Below are 13383 nucleotides of genomic sequence, written 5' to 3'. Positions count from 1 at the left end.
ATCAGGGACCCCATATCACTCCAACTGCTCACGACCTACACCATTACAGAGCCTCCACCAACTTTAATAGCCCCTTACTTACATGCAGAGTCCATGGATTCATGAGGCTGTCTCGATACCCGTACCCGTCCATCCGCTCGATACAATTTGAAACGAGACTCGTCCGACCCGGCAACGTGTTTCCAGTCTTCAACAATCCAATGTCGGTGTTGACGGGCCCAGGTGAACCATAAAGCTTTGTGTCGTGCAGTCGTCAAGGGTACACGAGTGGGCCTTTGGCTCCGAGAGCCCATATCGATGACGTTTCATTGAATAGTTCGCACGCTGACACTTGTTGACGGCCCAGCATTGAACTCTTCAGTTGTTTGCGGAAGTGTTGCACTTCTGTCACGTTGAACGATTCTCTTCAGTCGTCGTTGGTCCCGTTCTTGCAGGATCTTTTTCCCGCCGCAGCGATGTCGGAGATTTAATGTTTTACCGGATTCCTGATATTCACGGTACACTCGTGAAATTGTAGTACGGTAAAATCTCTGCTTCATCGCTACTTCGGATATGCTGTTTCCCATCGCTCGTGTGCCGACTGTAACACCACGTTCGAACTCACTTAAATCTTGACAACCTGCCGTTCTAGCAGCAGTGACCGATCTAACAACTCCGCTGACCCTTGTATTATATAGGCGTTGCCGACCGCAGCGCCGTATTCTGCCTGTTTGCATATCTCTGTATTGGAATACGCATGCGTATACCGGTTTCTTTGGCGTATCAGTGTATATAAACAATGCAAAATCCAGGATGGCATGTAACAATATTATGAAAAGGATAGTTGCTAATCACCATATAGCGGAGATGCTGAGTCGCAGACAAGCACAGCAAAAATACTTTCGGAAAGTGAGCTTTCGGCTAACAATTCCTTTGTCGGAAATATGCATAAGTCGTACACATTAACAGTTTAGTTTCCGTCTCGGAATAAACGTCAACACACTTCCTGCACACATTTCTGGCTCCAGCTGCTAGAGACTGCGGTCACATGTGTGTGTGTGTGAGCTGCGTTTGCACGTGTGCGTTTGTGCGTGTGTGTGTGAATAGGTGTCGATTTTCGACAAAGGCCTTGTTGGCGAAAGCTCAATTTCCGAGAATCTACTTGTTGTGATTGCGACTCAGCATCTCCGCTATATGGTAAGGAGCAAGTATATATATATATATATATATATATGACAGGGGCCCACTTGTACGTGGAGCCCGTTTTGTAATATAATTCATGAAAATTGACCTGAAACAGTCGTCATATGTAGAAGAGATTGTATCTTTGACACAACTGAACCAAAGATGTTGCCTGAGTGTCCGAATCGATTGTAAGTAGGGGCCTGCGGAGCGCCGTGGCTGTTGTCGGTGCACTCTGTTATGGGTAGGATGTAACACTTAAAGCTAGTGGCTAGTTGTGAGAGTTTAGTTGTTGGTCTATGGAAACAGCATAATACAGTTTTTATAAAATGAAGTGATAAATAATACTGTCTGTGCTGACACAGAGCCAGTAAACGTTAGGTGCCAGTTATATCTATGGAAGTGTAGAGTGTGGATTATTAATTTTTAAGACTGTAAAATTATCAAGAATTGGAATGATACTGATCGTTAACAAATACTGACCATTGTCCATGACAATTAGAGAAGAGTAATGAACTGACACTGTAACTCAAAGGGAAAGCAACTGGAACAAATTTGTAAGGTAATGAAATTCTTTATATTTAGTTTTAAATATGCAGCAACGCCATGCGTGGTTTTCGCTCAATTTTACAATATTGGCCCTCAAATGTAGGAGCGGGATATTTTCCATCAGATTTAATGTAAAGGTTGATTAGGTTTATCCGATTTGTAATGTTTTGTAATCCTGATACAGAGACGTTAAACTTTGGAATCTATTTTGTCAAACGATGTCAGACTTTTTCTCATGTAACAATCCAAGTGTTTTTAATTACAACAGTAAGTGAGAATTCTAGAACACTTGAGAAGTTCACTGATTTTGATGTTAATGTAAAATATTCCATATTAGATTTTGTAAAGGTGAAACTTAATTTTGAATACAATTTTCAAACTGAAGCATTCGGTCTTCGCATATCGCCTTATCAGTATCTCATCCTCTTCCATGCCATGTTTATGTTTCTAAAAGAAATCATTTTCCAATCAGAATCACAAAAGTATTAATGTTTGTAACAGTTTCAATGCAGGCAGCATTGCACAGAGCTGCGCCAATATCGAGTATTTTCACTGAACATTTGCAATGTTATTCACTTATCAGCCGATCTACTGATATTGTTTGTATGAAGCTATTTTACGGCCAACGGCCGGCATTACAATTTGAAGTGCCAAGATTGAATATTTTCTATGCCTGCTGTGGAGACAACAAAATACCAACATTACATTCGTTTCGATTCCAGAGCTACGGAAAATTTATTTCATTGCTCTTTTGCTCAGGGAATTTTGTCAGTTTATTGTACACGGCCATAGAACTCGGTGCTCACGAGACTGGGTAAATTTCAGAGGGTTTGATTCCGTTATGGGCATTACGTATTGGTTTTGCAGATTAAGTCATTTGCTCAACAACCAATGTCCGCAGCTCGTGGTCTTGTGGCTAGCGTCGCTACCTCTGGATCACAGCGCCCCGGGTTTGATTCCCGACAGGTTGGGGATTTTCTCTGCCCGGGGTCTGCGTGTTTGTGTTGTTCTCATCATTCAATCATCATTCATGAAAGTGGCTAGATTGGAATGTGTACAGATTGGTAATGAGTACGGGCGCTAATGGCCGCGCAGTTGAGCACCGCACAAACCAAGCATCATCATCATCAACAACAACACACCACGCAGTAAATCTGAATGACACAAGGATTTCGCATTTCATATTCATTAACAAAGAAACATCTACATCTTTTTAAAGGATATATATATATATATATATATATATATAGGGTGGTCCATTGATCGTGACCGGGCCAAATATCTCACGAAATAAGCGTCAAACGAAAAAACTACAAAGAACGAAACTTGTCTAGCTTGAAGGGGGAAACCAGATGGCATGGCGCTATGGTTGGCTCGCTAGATGGCGCTGCCATAGGTTCAAATGGTTCAAATGGCTCTGAGCACTATGCGACTTAACTTCTGAGCTAATCAGTCGCCTAGAACTTAGAACTGATCAAACCTAACTAACCTAAGAACATTACACACATCCATGCCCGAGGCAGGATTCGAACCTGCGACCGTAGCGGTCACGCGGTTCCAGACTGAAGCGCCTAGAACCGCACGGCAACACCGGCCGGCCGTGCCATAGGTCAAACGGAAATGAACTGCTTTTTTTAAAATAGGAACCCCCATTTTTATTACATATTCGGGTAGTATGTAAAGAAATATGAATGTTTTAGTTGGACCACTTTCGTGGCTTTGTGATAGATGGCGCTGTAATAGTCACAAACATATAGCTCACAATTTTGGACGAACAGTTGGTAACAGGTAGATTTTTTAAATTAAAGTACAGAACGTAGGTACGTTTGAACATTTTATTTCGGTTGTTCCAATGTGATACATGTACCTTTGTGAACTTATCATTTCTGAGAACGCATGCTGTAACAGCGTGATTACCTGTAAATACCACATTAATACAATAAATGCTGAAAATGATGTCCGTCGACCACAATACATTTCGCAATACGTCTACCGACATTCCTCTCAACAGCGAGTAGTTCGCCTCCGTAATGTTCGCACATGCATTGACAATGCGCTGACGCATGTTGTCGGGCGTTGTCGGTGGATCACGATAGCAAATATCCTTCAACTTTCCCCACAGAAAGAAATCTAGGGACGTCTGATCCGGTGAACGTGCGGGCCATGGTATGGTGCTTCGACGGCCAATCCTGCTGTCATGCAATATGCTATTCAATACCGCTTCAACCGCATGCGAGCTATGTGCCGGACATCCATCATGTTGGAAGTACATCGCCATTCTGTCATGTCATGAAACATCTTGTAGTAACATCGGTAGAACACTACGTAGGAAATCAGCATACATTGCATCATTTAGATTGCCATCGATAAAATGGAGGCCAATTATCCTTCCTCCCATAATGCCGCACCATACATTAACCCGCCAAGGTCGCTGATGTTCCACTTGTCGCAGCCATCGTGGATTTTCCGTTGCCCAGTAGTGCATATTATGCCGGTTTACGTAACCGCTGTTGGTGAGTGACGCTTCGTCTCTAAATAGAACGCGTGTAAAAAATCTGTCATCGTCCCGTAGTTTCTCTTGTGCCCAGTGGCAGAACTGTACACGACGTTCAGAAAGTCGTCGCCATGCAATTCCTGGTGCATAGAAATATGGTACGGGTGCAATCGATGTTGTGTAGCATTCTCATGAAGAGTACATGCGGACACGACATTACAGACATACCTATATGTAGCGTAACAACAATCTCCAGAGAGTGGACAGCGATACCCACAGTGACAGCGAAAATACACTCCTGGAAATGGAAAAAAGAACACATTGACACCGGTGTGTCAGACCCACCATACTTGCTCCGGACACTGCGAGAGGGCTGTACAAGCAATGATCACACGCACGGCACAGCGGACACGCCAGGAACCGCGGTGTTGGTCGTCGAATGGCGCTAGCTGCGCAGCATTTGTGCACCGCCGCCGTCAGTGTCAGCCAGTTTGCCGTGGCATACGGAGCTCCATCGCAGTCTTTAACACTGGTAGCATGCCGCGACAGCGTGGACGTGAACCGTATGTGCAGTTGACGGACTTTGAGCGAGGGCGTATAGTGGGCATGCGGGAGGCCGGGTGGACGTACCGCCGAATTGCTCAACACGTGGGGCGTGAGGTCTCCACAGTACATCGATGTTGTCGCCAGTGGTCGGCGGATGGTGCACGTGCCCGTCGACCTGGGACCGGACCGCAGCGACGCACGGATGCACGCCAAGACCGTAGGATCCTATGCAGTGCCGTAGGGGACCGCACCGCCACTTCCCTGCAAATTAGGGACACTGTTGCTCCTGGGGTATCGGCGAGGACCATTCGCAACCGTCTCCATGAAGCTGGGCTACGGTCTCGCACGCCGTTAGGCCGTCTTCCGCTCACGCCCCAACATCGTGCAGCCCGCCTCCAGTGGTGTCGCGACAGGCGTGAATGGAGGGACGAATGGAGACGTGTCGTCTTCAGCGATGAGAGTCGCTTCTGCCTTGGTGCCAATGATGGTCGTATGCGTGTTTGGCGCCGTGTAGGTAAGCGCCACAATCAGGACTGCATACGACCGAGGCACACAGGGCCAACACCCGGCATCATGGTGAGGGGAGCGATCTCCTACACTGGCCGTACACCACTGGTGATCGTCGAGGGGACACTGAATAGTGCACGGTACATCCAAACCGTCACTGGACCCATCGTTCTACCATTCCTAGACCGGCAAGGGAACTTGCTGTTCCAACAGGACAATGCACGTCCGCATGTATCCCGTGCCACCCAACGTGCTCTAGAAGGTGTAAGTCAACTACCCTGGCCAGCAAGATCTCCGGATCTGTCCCCCATTGAGCATGTTTGGGACTGGATGAAGCGTCGTCTCACACGGTCTGCACGTCCAGCACGAACGCTGGTCCAACTGACGCGCCAGGTGGAAATGGCATGGCAAGCCGTTCCACAGGACTACATCCAGCATCTCTACGATCGTCTCCATGGGAGAATAGCAGCCTGCATTGCTGCGAAAGGTGGATATACACTGTACTAGTGCCGACATTGTGCATGCTCTGTTGCCTGTGTCTAAGTGCCTGTGGTTCTGTCAGTGTGATCATGTGATGTATCTGACCCCAGGAATGTGTCAATAAAGTTTCCCCGTCCTGGGACAATGAATTCACGGTGTTCTTATTTCAATTTCCAGGAGTGTAGTTATAATGAGGAGGAACAGGGGGAGGAAGCTGAGATGTGACAGTAAATGAGCAAAAGCGGTGGCGATCTAGCGAAGAAAACACCAAATGCTGTACATGGATGGGCACCTAAAGTATTTAATATATAGCATTAGTAATAAATAGGATAAGCACATTATTTCTCTACTAATAACCATTTGTGTGTGTGTGTGTGTGTGTGTGTGTGTGTGTGTGTGTGTGTGTGTGTGTGACCGGCGGTCAACGGCTCGAAGAAACCATTCCGAGGTGTTCACCGTTAGTCACATTCGGTGATGGTACTAACAAATCCTATCTTCTTTTTATGTCCTTCTTAAAAAACAACAAAATTTTATTTATATTTCAACCGTAAATAATTGTTATTTGGAAAAGTATCATTCTTTGTAAATGTTGTAGATAAAACAAAAGAAAAGAAAACTGTAAAAAGATGAACAACGAAAATTGTAAGCTGTACGACCTGTTTTAAACATCAGGTAACAGGTCTATAATTTGTCAATAAATAAATAAAATAAAAATAAAATTTCTCAACATCGACGTTTTTGAGATTCTCGATTCTCACGCAGTTTGTCTGCTACTGATGTGCGGATAAGCCGCGACAGGAGCTAAAACACATACTTGGGCATCATCATTTGTTGCAGGTCGTGGTTGACGTTTCACATGTGGCTGAACACTTCCTGTTGCCTTAAATAACGTAACTATCCGGCGAGCGGTCTGGACACTTGGATGATGTCGTCCAGGATACCGAGCAGCATACATAGTACACGCCTGTTGGGCATTTTGATCACAATAGCCATACATCTAAACGATATCGCCCTTTTCCGCAATTGGTAAACGGTCCATTTTAACACGGGTAAAGTATCACTAAGCAAATACCGTCCGCACTGGCGGAATGTTATGTGATACCACGTACTTATACGTTTGTGACTATTACAGCGCCACCTATCACAAAATGAAAAAGTGGTCCCACTAAAACATACGTATTTGTTTACGTACTACACGAATATGTAATAAAAATGGGGGTTCCTATTTAAAAAAACTCAGTTGATATCCGTTTGACCTATGGCAGCGCCATCTAGGGGGCCAACCATAGCGTCATCTGGTAGATATATATACGTCCTTTAAAAATATGTAGATATTTCTTTGTTAATGTATATGCAATGCGTAATGTTTATGTCATTCAGTAAAGCATTCAGTAAAGCAGCAACCGCTGTTTTCCGGTTCTGAGTCTGATTCACGAAATAATTGTCAATAGATGTCCTGCACGGAAGATGGCTTTCTGGTCAACGGACAACCACGCCAACGATGACGTCAGAACAGCTGTCAAACGGGGTAGTGTTTGCCACGTAGTCCCACATCCACAATCGCTGCGTACACAGTCACATATGCTGCAATATGGCACAGAGAATACGCCTACCATGCTCTCTGCGGTGTAGGGTCATGGGAAGAAGCTGGACAGTCGCAATCTGACGTGGCCCGATGGCTTAATGTGAATCGTTCTGTTGTTTTTCGGATGTGGCGACAGTTTATAGAGATCGTAACTGCTTCTCGAAGACCAGAGCGGGGCCGCCCACGTCTAACATCAAAAGGAGAGAACCGTTATTGGCTGTTAGGGGACGACGGTACCGCCTTAGTACTTCACGGCAACCGGCATCTGACCTCGCAGCATCCGCCGGACGTGTTGTATCGAGGCAAACGGTGTACAGAAGGCTTCAGCAGAGTGGCCTTTATCGTCGAACACCTGCTGTACGTACAAGTCTGACGCGTCTTCACAGAAGGGAACATCTCCACAGGTGAAGCTCAATTTAAGCTGGACAGTGATTCTCGAAGTATTCCATCTAGAGGGAAGGAGGACACGATTTCGGTACCCATCCATTATGGAAAGAGACTGATATCGAGGATGATCCCTAATGGAGTGGGAAGGGATTATGTTAACCACTCGAACACCTCTTCATGAAATTGTACTCTTAAATCGGCAAGGTTGAGCTGCTGCCTTGTATCAAATGGTTCAAACGACTCTGAGCACTATGGGACTTAACAGCTGAGATCATCAGTCCCCTAGAACTTAGAACTACTTAAACCTAACTAACCTAAGCACATCACACACATCCATGCCCAAGGCAGGATTCGAACCTGCGACCGTAGCAGCAGCACGGTTCCGGAATGAAGTTCCTAGAACCGCTCGCTCACAGCTGCCGGCTGGGTCTATGGCTTCGTGGAGTTTGCGCCACACTCGATCGCTACCATCAGCTCTTATAACTGAAATCTGAACTCATGTGATCAGGCCGCGGTTTTTCCAGTCGTCTATGGGCCAGCCGAAAAGGTCACAAGCGCAGGAGAAGCGCTCCAGGCGATGTCGTGATGTCACTCGCATCGGTCGTCTGCTGCCACAGCCCCCTAACGCCTAATTTCGCCGCACTGTCCAAACGGAAACGCTCGTCGTACGCCCCACATTGATTTCTGCCGTTATCTCAGAACTCTAAGTAAACACCGGTGCTGTCGACCTTTAAGTGAAGGCCATCGGCCACTGCGTTGTCCGTTGTGAGAGGTAATACCTGAAAATTAGCACTCCCTGCACAATCTTGACACTGTGTATCTCAGAATGCTGAATTCCATAACGGTTTCCGAAGTGAAATCTCCTAGGCGTCTGGCTCCAACTACCCTTTCACTCAAATTCTTTTAATTGCCATCGTGCGTCCATTACCATTCGGACATCTATCCGTATGAACCACCTACGTGCAAATGACAGCTCTGCCCTTTCATACATTGTATGCGTTATACTACCGCCATCAGTATTTATACATGTCGCTATTCCATGCCTTTTGGCACCTCAATGTACATAGAGGAAAGACTGCAGTTACATTGATGTCTTACCTATTCCAAGAATCGTTGATCTGATCATTGGGGATAGCCCTTACCCTGAATATCTTTTCAAACTCCAACAGCGACAGTAATTAGTACATTCCAGCGGAATTTATGTTCCACAAATCACGCTGTAGTCCCATGTCGAGCACGGAAGCAACACATACTAGTCACGGCGGAAGACAGTCCATTAAATGCAATTCTTAAAGACCAGGAGTTATCCAAGTTTATAAGTAACACAGCAGATTTCACTTCTAATCAGTTGCATACTGAATATTTTCTTAAATGTCAGGCGGTCCTCTGAGTTGTGTACGAATTACACATCTAGTGGAGGTGAGAGTGTTACAGACGATTACTTTATTCGACATTAATCCGCTGACTGCGAATTCCTTTACATCAGCTGTATTGTTTATGGATCCACTACCCAACAGCGACATATGTAAATTCGTGTAGGGCTGGGACTCGTAACCGGATTTTCCACTTATCGCGAGCAGTAGCCTGGAGTCGGTCCGGGAAGCGTGCACGGATAGCCAAAGCGGTTACATCTACATGTACATCTAACTGATTGCTATTCACAATAAAGTGCCTGGCAGAGTGTTCAATGAACCACCTTCAAGCTGTCACTCTACCGTTCCACTCTCGAACGGCACGCGGGGAAAACGAGCACTCAAATTTTTCTGTGCGGGCCCTGATTTATCTTATTTTATCGTGATGACCATTTCTCCCATGTAGGTGGGTGCCAATAGAATGTTTTCGCAATAGGAGGGGCAAACTCGTGATTGAAATTTCATGAGAAGATCCCGTCGCAACGAAAAACGCCTTTGCTTTAATGATTCCCATTCCCACTCGCGTATCATGTTTGTGACACTATCGGTTAAGGCGACCGCTGGCGGTAAGTCGGATATCCGGGTTCGAGTCCCAGTCCGCCATAAATTTCCATGTGTCGCTGTTGGGTAGCAGATGTATACATAATACAGCTAATAAAGTATTCACAATCGGAGAATTAATTTTGAAGTATTTTGTACTGCTGTGAATCGTCAACAGTGTTCTTTCAGACATGCATTTAAGGATTATTTTATTAATGGAGTGTTGCTTGCCGTCGACAGTGGCTTATGGAGAATTGGGATGTATGTCGACCAGACATACCATAGCCATCCCTGTATTGTTCACAATGCCGCGTTTGGACGATGAAAGAATCACTGGCGACTAATGAAAATTTGTACTCAAGTCGGGATTCGAACCCTGGTCTCCGTCTTACTCCGGTCACCTTGGCACGGTAGTTCAACCGAACTGCACGGACTACCCAAGAACGCCCCCCTCCCCTCCGACTTCCGAATTACCATTTGTCGCACACAACCAAAATAGTGTCGAAAGTTACATCTGAATACTGTCCTGACACCTATGCCAGTGGAATACTGTTGTTGGTAATGTTGTAGGCTAGCCAACTTTCAGAGGTGGTAAGATGGATCAAAATAAGAAAAAAGTATAGTGAGTATGCGCGCTAAAGTGCATCCCTTAAGGACTATGAGCACTTGAACACTTGTTCAAGAGAGGAGATGTGTTTCACGCTAGCGAAGATGTACAAGTGCTCATAGCTCCTCAGGCATGCATTTTAAAACCCATGTTTACTAGACCTTTTTTTTATTTTGGTTCCCACTACCACCTCTGAAAGTTGCCTACCGTATATTCTTAGTACCAACGGTACCAGTACGTGTATTCTACTGTGAAAGGTATCAGAATGACCTTTGCATGTAACTTTCGATTCATTCTGAAACGTCCCCCTTGAAAAATTAATGAATGACTGTGCTGATAGATCTCTTACATTATTTGATTTTCAAACAGCTGAGCAAAACTGAACGTACTCAGACATTCACTAAACTGACACACAATATTCTTAGCGCAACGCAATCTGGCTTTCAATAATCCCTACAAAAAAATGGCCCTGACTAACATTAACCTATACCTTTCACAAATCACTTACCTCACAAAAATCTTCGTTACTCGAACCACTGCAATACAGCCAGCGCCACTACTGCCAGCTAAGTAAAAGATTCAAACTACTGAAGGCACTAACTACTGATAGGCATAGTTAGCAAATGAAAGATTTTGATAGAGAACAAACAATGTATTTACCTTAATAGTGTTCAGAAGTCATATATATATATATATATATATATATATATATATATATATATACTCCTGGAAATGGAAAAAAGAACACATTGACACCGGTGTGTCAGACCCACCATACTTGCTCTGGACACTGCGAGAGGGCTGTACAAGCAATGATCACACGCACGGCACAGCGGACACACCAGGAACCGCGGTGTTGGGCGTCGAATGGCGCTAGCTGCGCAGCATTTGTGCACCGCCGCCGTCAGTGTCAGCCAGTTTGCCGTGGCATACGGAGCTCCATCGCAGTCTTTAACACTGGTAGCATGCCGCGACAGCGTGGACGTGAACCGTATGTGCAGTTGACGGACTATGAGCGAGGGCGTATAGTGGGCATGCGGGAGGCCGGGTGGACGTACCGCCGAATTGCTCAACACGTGGGGCGTGAGGTCTCCACAGTACATCGATGTTGTCGCCAGTGGTCGGCGGAAGGTGCACGTGCCCGTCGACCTGGGACCGGACCGCAGCGACGCACGGATGCACGCCAAAACCGTAGGATCCTACGCAGTGCCGTAGGGGACCGCACCGCCACTTCCCAGCAAATTAGGGACACTGTTGCTCCTGGGGTATCGGCGAGGTTCATTCGCAACGGTCTCCATGAAGCTGGGCTACGGTCCCGCACACCGTTAGGCCGTCTTCCGCTCACGCCCCAACATCGTGCAGCCCGCCTCCAGTGGTGTCGCGACAGGCGTGAATGGAGGGACGAATGGAGACGTGTCGTCTTCAGCGATGAGAGTCGCTTCTGCCTTGGTGCCAATGATGGTCGTATGCGTGTTTGGCGCCGTGCAGGTGAGCGCCACAATCAGGACTGCATACGACCGAGGCACACAGGGCCAACACCCGGCATCATGGTGTGGAGAGCGATCTCCTACACTGGCCATACACCACTGGTGATCGTCGAGGGGACACTGAATAGTGCACGGTACATCCAAACCTTCATCGAACCCATCGTTCTACCATTCCTAGACCGGCAAGGGAACTTGCTGTTCCAACAGGACAATGCACGTCCGCATGTATCCCGTGCCACCCAACGTGCTCTAGAAGGTGTAAGTCAACTACCCTGGCCAGCAAGATCTCCGGATCTGTCCCCCATTGAGCATGTTTGGGACTGGATGAAGCGTCGTCTCACGCGGTCTGCACGTCCAGCACGAACGCTGGTCCAACTGAGGCGCCAAGTGGAAATGGCATGGCAAGCCGTTCCACAGGACTACATCCAGCATCTCTACGATTGTCTCCATGGGAGAATAGTAGCCTGCATTGCTGCGAAAGGTGGATATACACTGTACTAGTGCCGACATTGTGCATGCTCTGTTGCCTGTGTCTATGTGCCTGTGGTTCTGTCAGTGTGATCATGTCATGTATCTGACCCCAGGAATGTGTCAATAAAGTTTCCCCTTCCTGGGACAATGAATTCACGGTGTTCTTATTTCAATTTCCAGGAGTGTATATATATATATATATATATATATATATATATATATATATATATATATATATATATATATATCAGTCCATGATATCCAATATTACAAATTTATTCTTTCTGATGAACACACGTCCAGATCGTCCGCTCTCAAAATTCCGCCATCTCTCTCCCCACATCCACGGCTCACCTCCAACTGCGCAACGCTACGCGCTGTTAACAGCCAACTGTCCAACACTACAATAGCAAATTCCAACAATGCCACCCAGCCACAGACTGCACACAGTACAGCCAGTGATTTTCATACCGAGCGCTATGTGGCGGTGGCGTTACCAATATAAGAACCTAAACAGCCTACTTATATAGCCCCCCTGCTCCCCACAAAAAAATTTTACAAATTGTTTTGGGCACTGGCCAATGCATATTTGTTAAAAAATGGTTCAAAAGGCTCTGAGCACTATGGGACTTAACATCTATGGTCATCAGTCCCCTAGAACTTAGAACTACTTAAACCTAACTAACCTAAGGACATCACACAACACCCAGCCATCACGAGGCAGAGAAAATCTCTGACCCCGCCGGGAATCGAACCCGGGAACCCGGGCGTGGGAAGCGAGAACGCTACCACACGACCACAAGATGCGGGCTGCATATTTGTTAAAATTTTTTCATCATTACAATAACAAAGAAATCAAATGCACACACTTATTGATACAATGTTGGTCAAAAGCTAAAATTTTCTCACAGTCCATAAAGACAGTCCTGTTCATTCATCACAGTAAAATTGCAGTGGTTTTTTTTTCTCAAAGTCTGAGCAGTAAGTAGTGGATTTCTATGCAGTCTTGAAGAAGTAGTGTTGCCCTTCTAACGGAAAGACTGTGCTGACTCTTGACATGCAGACCGGTAATGGGCCACAACAGAGCAAACCCACAGCAGAGTCAGTCGAAGTTGAAGAATATTGGTAGGTAGGTCATCACAGAGCAGACCCACTGT

This window comes from Schistocerca americana, chromosome 5, assembly GCF_021461395.2.
Source record: "Schistocerca americana isolate TAMUIC-IGC-003095 chromosome 5, iqSchAmer2.1, whole genome shotgun sequence".
Lineage (NCBI taxonomy): Eukaryota > Metazoa > Arthropoda > Insecta > Orthoptera > Acrididae > Schistocerca > Schistocerca americana.
Note: the sequence above shows the minus strand (reverse complement) of the source record.